At 20.9% G+C, this 9,373-nt stretch overlaps 1 protein-coding gene across 14 annotated transcripts in view; it reads left to right on the top strand.

The window, feature by feature from the left end:
* LOC111619461 (coiled-coil domain-containing protein CG32809-like) overlaps positions 1-9,373 on the top strand; it is a 147,313-nt gene that overhangs the window by 69,691 nt on the left and 68,249 nt on the right. The window contains exon 1 of one of the 14 annotated variants that reach the window (XM_023361190.1): positions 8,134-8,159. The exons of the other annotated variants lie outside the window; for them this stretch is intronic. The gene's annotated coding sequence lies outside the window, so the exon portion shown is untranslated. Of the gene's footprint in view, positions 1-8,133; positions 8,160-9,373 lie in introns of those variants that run through there. 14 annotated transcript variants of the gene reach the window in all.

Here is a 9,373-nt window from a genome sequence, read left to right as displayed (position 1 = left end):
ATACACACACACATATATATATATATATATATATATACATATATACTGTATATTGTATTGTGATTGTGTGTGTGTGTTTTTTTAAATTAATTATTTTTTATAACGCATGATTATGTTATTTTTTAGTTAAGAATCCAGAAAACAGATAAACATTAGTTTATTGTTCTAATAAAAATATATGAAAAGAAAAAATGGTCTCTAGTTATTCGTTGAGATTACATTATAAACAGATGTAACAGAGATCCATTTCTTCTTTATTTTATTTTCTTTTTTTTATTTATAAAAGAATTACTTAAACTTAAAAAAAAATTATTTTAGACAACATGCTTCCATCGATCCTTGTTCAGTCCATTGTTTTCTAAACCAAACAAGATTTTCACTCTTGAAAAAGAAAATTTTGTAGTCCACATTATAATTTATGCAAATTATTTCCTTCTCAATAGAAAATTATAAAGGAAATATATAACGAAGATCAGTTCAAATTCAGTTAATTTGAAAAGAATATAAAAACTTAACTTAAACTGTTATTTTTATATAAATTATACGTGCAAATATATAAATTCCATAATATTATTATTTATAAGATTAAATTTTTCTGTCTGCGTTATTTATTGGTAAATTACAGAAGATCGATACATTGTAGAGCGTACAATAGAATAATAATTAGTCAATAATTCTACGCAATAATAAGTTACGATATTTAATTTTCAAATGTTCTCATTACTAAACAGTATTTTTAATTATAGAAATTAGTACAGCTTATCATTATAAAATGTTACATAAAGTTTATAAATTTTTGAAAAACAATAAATAATTATTTTTATAAATTTATTTATTTTTATTAAAAAAAATAGCTGAAGAATTTACACATAAAAAATACGTAGAAAAGACTAAAATGTCTTCATTTTCGTCATGTCGAATCACCAGGAACAAGTTTTCTATGGCAGAGATTTCTTTTTAAAGAAATTATGTATTTTTTTAAATATTGGCTTGTCACCTATGAACTTTTTTAAACTGTTTTTTTGCATATTTTTGCATAGGCGTAGCGTATAAGTAAAGGTCGTCTCTGCAATGGAAGATTGTTGTTCCTGGTGATTCGACATGGAGAAAATGAAGACATTTTAGTCTTTTCTACATATTTTTTTAAATAAATAATTACCCGTTATTATTTATTTTATATATTATAATTATTGAAAGTATTTATTTACATTAAATACATATTTTTTTCTTGCATATTTCATATGTAAAAATAGTTCTATTGTGTTAATATTTTAATGAAAATTATGCTTTAATCATATAATTACATATAATAATATTAACTGATTATTGTTATTTCTGTATGCGTAAAAATAAAGCAAAATGAATTTTTTCTGCAGATACTTTTATGGGAAGACATTTCGAATAGAATTCTTGAAACAATTTTCTCATATTGATTTTTATTTGCGATATTCCCAAGAAATATAATAAAAAATGTACAGTACAGTGCAGTACAGTATAGTATTCAATTAAGAAAAGACAAATACTTTGTCTATTTAAGTAAAAATTTTACAAATTTTTTATATGATATTATTTTCTCATTTTCATAATTGTATTCACTTCTCGTATATACTAGACCTATATATGAATAGCTTATGGAGTATTATAAAAATTATGATTAAAATTAGCTTTTATTCATATAAATATAAACTTTAAAAAATGTAAAATAAGTAATAAAATTTCGATAAATTTCTGATTATCTCATTAACGTTACCCTTCTGTTCAAAGGTATGTAAGAATGAAAATGTTTTATAGAAATTCGACTTCAACACAACATGACAAATGATAGAGTAATGGAATACAATATCGGATATTATTTTTGAAGCAGTAATGTATCTCTGAAAATGATAGCTTAATTAACTCCTTTAATAAATTAATATTGGTAAAGTAATACTGTAACTTTCTTTGAAATTGTACTCTCTCTTACTAAAAAAATTTTTTTTTAATTAAAATTGAAAAAAATTGTAACAAATCTAGTGTACAATATCAAATTTTTATCTTCTGTAAGAATATTCTGATGATAATTTTATTCGAAAAACACTAAATTAGACAAATAATGCAAATTATAGCCTACATCTTTTATACTTTTCTGAAAAAATAAATTATATTTACTGATAAACCTGTGTAAAATATTAATTAGAATATTAAATAATTGCGAAATAAGCTAAGTCTTATACTTTATCAAAACAAAATTTCCTATAAACTTTGTTATCCGAAGCACGCATTAACCAAGGAAAAAAAATCTCTCCATCTGTAGAATCTTAATGATAGCACATAATGGCATCTGTTGCTTAGTTTATATCGAATATAAGAAGATTGATTATAGAGCACAAAAAACATATTCAGTAATGCTTTCTGTTATATTGAAGGAAAATATAATACAAACGTAAAAAATATTATATATTATAGATTCATATATAATAATTTAATATTTAGAAACTTTCATAATTCATAAACTCTTGGTTGGATTGAATTGAAAATTTTAAATTTAATATTTCAATCCTGAAAGCAAATATAATAATTTTACCTAACGGAATAATAAATAAATCCCTAAAGGATTTTAAATAAATTTTATCAAAGTTTATTTTGATAATTTCCTAAAAATTCCTAAAGGATTTTAAATGAATTTTATCAAAATTTATTTAAAATCTTTTAAGGAAAAGTTTAGGAAATTGCGACAAAAGTTAAAATAAAGAAAATTATTCTATATCTCTTGCTATAATAATGCAAATTTTACTTTCATACCGTTTATAATATAGATATTTCCATAGATTAGATAAGATTTTCGTTTACTAATTTATCTAGTTTAGAGAATAAATAAAAATATAAAACAAAATAAAAAGAATATCGGGATTTAGATCGATCTGAAAATAAACTTTTCTAATATCGATTATAGCCTTTCCATTTTTTTTAACTTTTAAATAACATAAATGAATTTTAATACAATCATTCAAATAAAATACAAAATAATATATTTTAAAATAAGAGATAAATCCTGAAAAAAAAATCGACAGAATAAAATGAAATTTTATAAATAATTCGTTATAAAAATTAAAAATTAATTCGCTATTTTCAATTCAAAATCATATATAAGGATTACAATAATAATGTAAACGATTTGACTTCTGCTGAAATGTTTTGGTGTTAGTATAATTATTATTGTCTTATTATATAATGTTACTATACGACTCTAAGCTATATAATAACATATGCAAACTATAGATTGTTTAAACATACAAACATAGCTAATTATTATATTAAATTTTCATTTCAAATAGTAAGATGCTAGTGAAATTGTGCATTTTATGGTAAATTATATATTCATAGAAATGTCTATATTATAGATAGTATAACATAAATTTATCTTATTATAACAGAAGATAATTTAAAAAAACATATGAAATATCTTACTTAATTTTAATTTTTTGTTGCAGTTTCTTAAGGAAAAGCGAATGTGACAATAGTGTATTATTATTATTATTATTATTATAAGTGTATTGTACTGTACAGATGCAAATTGATTTAAGTGTACACATAACCTACTTATATACTTTAGTTTTTAAAATGTTTATCAAGATAAAACATTTATTGTTTTCTATATAATTTTTTATAAGAAAGTTTTTGCTGAAGTTAGATAAACTTTTGAAGAACAATTGAAAAATTTATCGATGTCGGCTTTTTCCCTCCTGGATAAAAAAAAGAAAGTATAAAAGTTATTGATTTTGTGTAAACGTTTGCTTGAATTGTTCAATTTTTATTAGATACAGAACAAAATAGAATATATCGATTTATTATTTATCGAATAGGATTAAATTTATGTTTGCACTTTTAATTATATATAAAGTTGATACTTGGGGGCCATAGGCATGAAACATTATTTTAATTCTCATGTTACATAGATTTGTAATATATTTTCTAAATAAAATATTTATTCTCAAATTTTAATCTTTTTAATTTTAATTTTTAATTTATTCTAATGCTAGTTTTATGATCGATTTTTTTAAAGCATTTAAATAAATAAATTAAAAAATATTTTATATATAAAAAATGGGCGTTTCTAGACATTTATATATTATCTTGTAACTGTTTTATGGTTATTATTTTATCATTTTTTGTTGGTTTCTTTGTATCGAGGGATACGCTTTGACCTTTTTGAACTCAGATGACACCCACTTTCTATTTAATGGGCGAAATGAATGGGTTTATGTTTTTTATGATGTTTAAAATGGGCGTTTTCGTTTTAACTTTATCATTAAACTCAATAGAAAAAGACCACCAATTTCTGTTTATTTTTAACTTCTATAAATTCATCTCAAGTTTTAATTGTTTGCTACAAATAATTTAACACATGTGAAAATAATAAAACGTTTTTATAAGACTAAATTGAGCTAAAATAATTCTTAGGAATAAATAATGATATGTACATTTAGTACGGAAAGAGAATGCTATATAAAAGTGCATCGATCATTTTTATTAGAAAACGTAAAAAGAGAGAGAGAGGAAAAAAGAAAATGACGTTTTATATGTATATCTATGAAGTTTCTAACCGAAAAATGCAAATATTTCTTGATTTTCAAAGGTAGAACATAAATTATTCATTGATAAATTTGTTTTCGCGGACAATGTTGACTTCACAACACATCATCCTTTTAATACTAAAGATGCAAACTATTTACCTAATTTATTTTTCTTTACATTATCTTTTAGTTTATTGTAGTAGAGAATTTTAGAGGGATTAAACTCTATTGTTTCGTTTAGAAAACCAAAAAAAAAGTTTCTTATCTTAATTTCATTTTCTTTTTTTTCTAAAGAAAGGAATAATGATTCGCTTGTCAAATTTCTCTGTGTTGTTTTGTTTTGAATTTCTATATAAAGATAAATTTATTTTCTAGAATTTGCCAGATTTGATTTCCTGATATCACATTCTGCAATACCTTTTTTGATTTATTGATGTCAGTTTATTTTTTTTTTATAAACGAACAAGTAATTTGATTTTCTAATATCGTTGTTGTGCAAAATTTGATTTTTTAAGATGATTTTCTTTTATTTTAGAATTTTTAATGAATTATTTCTTTTCATACTTAAAAAAAATAACAAAATTAAAATTTTATACTCACATTCTTATATTTTATTTTTGTTTTTTTTTTAAATTTTTTCAATAGAAATTTAATTTATAAACGACTAAGTAATCATTAAAACGTCGCTGGATCAAACGGTTACATTATAAATGATAGAAAGGATACATTAAATATATTATTATGATATAAATTATAAAAATATTCATCATACATAGGGAACTGGATACGTTTGTATAACCTTTTAAATCTTATTTTTTATCATGAAAAATTTCTATATTAATAAATAACTTTATTTAACAGATATAAAATTTTCTTCCAGTCACTATATAAATTATATAATTATATAATTAATCATTTAATTTATATTACATTATATTATATTAATCGATCTCAATACATAATAATTGATGTATTTAATTAAATAATGAACGGTATATTTATTATTTAATAATTAAGAATATCAAGAATCAATAAAATAAAATAAATATAACATAAAAGCAAGGAAATGAATAATAAATCTATTAATTAAAAATTTAAATATTTTATGAAGAAATAATAATTATAAATATGAATGATATCAGCTACTAAATGTAAAATATTAAACATTTACACACGTAATGATATATTATTATATTTGTTTATAATTATATTAATTGTAAACAAGTATAAATTAATTGTTTATAATTAATTTAATTGTAAATTAATAATATATTATTAAACATTAACTGAAATGTTTGATATTTTGTAAATAATATATTCATTTATAGGCATATCACGTACTGAATAATATCGAAATGCATTTAATTATAATTTTCTTACTTTCTATCATTAAATTTGTATATTTATTAAGTGTTAAAATGTAAAATTTAACTAAAAATTTGAATATTTTTTTTTCAACTTTCAATTATAATATAATTTACATAAATTTTTCATGCCAGAATTAAAAAAATAAATAAATAAATTTAAGATTAATTTAAAAGAATTTTAAAAGGGATGTTTATAATTATAGACCATTAAACAATAATTTAATTGATTTTAAAATTAAATATCAAAGTGGTATTTTAATGAAAAAAGGGAGAAATTTTTAGTAAAATCAGCGATTGTTTGTATTAAAATAACACAAATCTCACACCCTTGATTAATGATTATTATTCTCAGCATTAAATAATAATAGAAGTGAAGCACGTTATATCTAGAATAATAATAATAATAAAAAAAGAGAATATTTTTAATATTTATGAGTTTACTTTTTCATAAATTAAAAAAATAAAAAATACATAAACTTAATAGAATTAATATAATTGTACTCTGAATTTTAAATATTTATCTCGAGTTTAAAAACATTAAAATAATTTTTTTTTTAAATATATATTTTAAATATTTAATTTACAATACGTAATTTCTGTTTGTATGTTTTCTATGTTTTTATTTAAATTTTATTTATTTATTATTATTTTTTATTCGATAATAAAAGTGAATTATTTTTAATTAAATTAGAATTTTTTATTTTTATTTTTTTTCATTCGTTCAGGAATTTAATCACGTGGTAAGATTTGTAACTCGAACACGTGACGTTTATCTTTTATCTAATTGGTTAATTAAACAACCTATCGGAGAGACGTTTCTTCTACTTTTTTTGTTTTTAAATTAAATTTCTTGCACGTGATGAAGTATCTTAAATTTAATTGGTTATTCAGGAAACAAACGAGGAAAATTTAAATATTTAAAAAAATTTTTAAGTTTAATGAATTTTTAAGAAAGTTTATAATTAAAATTTGTTAAAAATATGTTGTATGCATTTTAAAAATCGATAGTTAAAAGATTTATTTACATTATAGTTATTCAACTTATTTGTTTGGTGTTTCTTAACTTCAATGTTTTTACGACTTGATAAAAAACTATGTTTACGAGTTTGAAGTCAGCGAGCAGATTAAATTGGTTGTCTGCAGGATCGATTTTTCATTGAGTTTTCTTCTTACTTTCTGTCTATCAAGTAAAATAAAAAATTGAAAGCAATTTTTTTTAATGCTCTAAGGAGTTTATTTCCATTTGTAAATATGTTTTTAATAATCAAATATGATTGATATTTAACTATATTTGTATTCAGTAGTAAAAAAAAAAAAAAAAATAATGGATTTTGAAGAGTTCTATAATCAAATTTTTAAAATTTTATGTGCTGCCATCTAGGGACTATTATTTATATTAAAATTGTTTTATGTTTTAAAAATATTTTTACTGACTATTTCCTACTTGTATAAAGCATTAAAAAAGTTAAAACAGTATTTTTAATATATTTTTTAAAACACATTTTTGAGCATAAAAACTTTTTTAATTTTTAGCATTGAACATATATATATATATATATATATAGGCCTATATAGATATTTTTATTAATTTATTTTATTAATATACAAAATTTCGATATTGATTTTTCTACTTTAAAAAATAAAATAATAATAATAAAATCTGTTCTAAATTTATATTTTATTGAAATAAATAGATTAAATATTTAATAGAATTAATTATAGTTAACTTATTTTTAGTAAATTATCTATAATTTTATTAATAAGTAAAGAAATCTATTATTAGTCTATGTACTGTACAATCTTTCAAAATTCTTATAGACATTTTAAATTACATATATAAAAAATATTTATATGTAGTATTGTTTTTTTTAGATTAAAAATATGCATTTTAGATTTAAAAATATACAAAGATGAAATAAAATCCATTCGATAGATAAGAAAAATAGATTTGTTTACGTGAAGTTTTTAAAGTTAAAAGTTTAGTTGTGAACAAAAGAAATGTTAAGTCATAAGGTCATTATCCTCAGTTTCTTTTGAAGTAACCAATACTATGGACCCATTTTGCTAGGTTTTCTCGTTTAATGTCTAGTGGTGACATTGCTTTTCTACACACTTCTCCGCCCATGTTTCCTATAATAGAACGGTCTAAATATAGTTGGAAATAGCTTTAGCGACATCTAGCAGTCATACTTTGCAATTTTTTTAGTGTTTGACGACCTTCAGGAACAGACGGTGTGAGGTATGTAGTTTCTTTACGAATGACACCGTTCTTTACATAATTAAAATAAAATAATCAGATTTTTTTTTAAAGTATTATAAATATTATCCAGGATATAATTTCATATTTTGTGTTGTTTATTAAAATATATTTTTTTGATATGTTTATTTTTAAATTATGATATATATATTTTTTTAAATAGATTCTTTTTTATTTTTATAATGTTTGTCGAATGTTTATGATAAGAGATGGCGCCACAAAAATAAGTTGTTTTTTTTTTATCGATTTAAATATATTTAATGTATTAAAATAAATTAAAATTATTTAAAGATGAATAAATGAGTATAATTAAATAAAGTGTTTAGTTCTTAAAAAAATAATTAGATTTTTTTTTATTATTATTATTTTAGTTTTGGTGAAATTTTTGTTTTCGATTTTACTATAAAAAGTTAAATGTTTTAATGAATTAATTTATTATTGCAATTTTGTTAATCATAACATTAATTTTTTTTACATTTAATTTTTTAAAAATTGGATGTTAATTATAGTTATATACATGTATGAAAGTTGTTCGTTGCGTAATGCTGTTGCTATAAAAGAGTCGATCAAGTGGATATATCTGGCTAATATCATTTAAAATTCGATTTTTACATTTATTTATAAACTCCTTACGATAAAAAAAAATCTATAAATTATTGTTTGTTTATGCTTCATTACATTAGTCAATAGCTAATTAGTTAACGAGGTTATTTGCAAGGAAATTAAAGTCGACCCCCCCCCTATAACACTGTTGATTATTCCGTTTTATATGAATTCAATGTTGTACGAATCACTTAGATTTTACGGATACGTGTGCCGGGCTGTGAACGGCTTACGTATTTGTAAAATCTAAGTGACTCGTACAACATGGAATTCATATAAAACGGAAAAATCAACAGTGTTATAGGGGGTCGACTGTATTGAATGTAGACTTTACGAGTTTTTTAAAACTAATTTAAGGATTTTAATTAACTTCTAAATGGTTTTAAGTTAAGTTTCTATATTAAATTATACATTTTTAAAATGAAATATTCAGTATATTATGGATTTGTGATGAGTTATTTAACTGAAATTTATGTTCAATCTTTCGGTATATAGAAAGTTAGGTATTGGAAGATTATAGAAAGGGATGATCAGTTTCTATGTCACACTAGGGAGATTTACCTTAAGCAAAGTAAATCTCCTAAAAGCATGTA

This window comes from Centruroides sculpturatus, unplaced genomic scaffold, assembly GCF_000671375.1.
Source record: "Centruroides sculpturatus isolate CEXI.00-Female unplaced genomic scaffold, Cexi_2.0 scaffold107, whole genome shotgun sequence".
Classification (NCBI taxonomy): domain Eukaryota; kingdom Metazoa; phylum Arthropoda; class Arachnida; order Scorpiones; family Buthidae; genus Centruroides; species Centruroides sculpturatus.
This window is presented reverse-complemented; position numbering and strand designations above follow the sequence as displayed.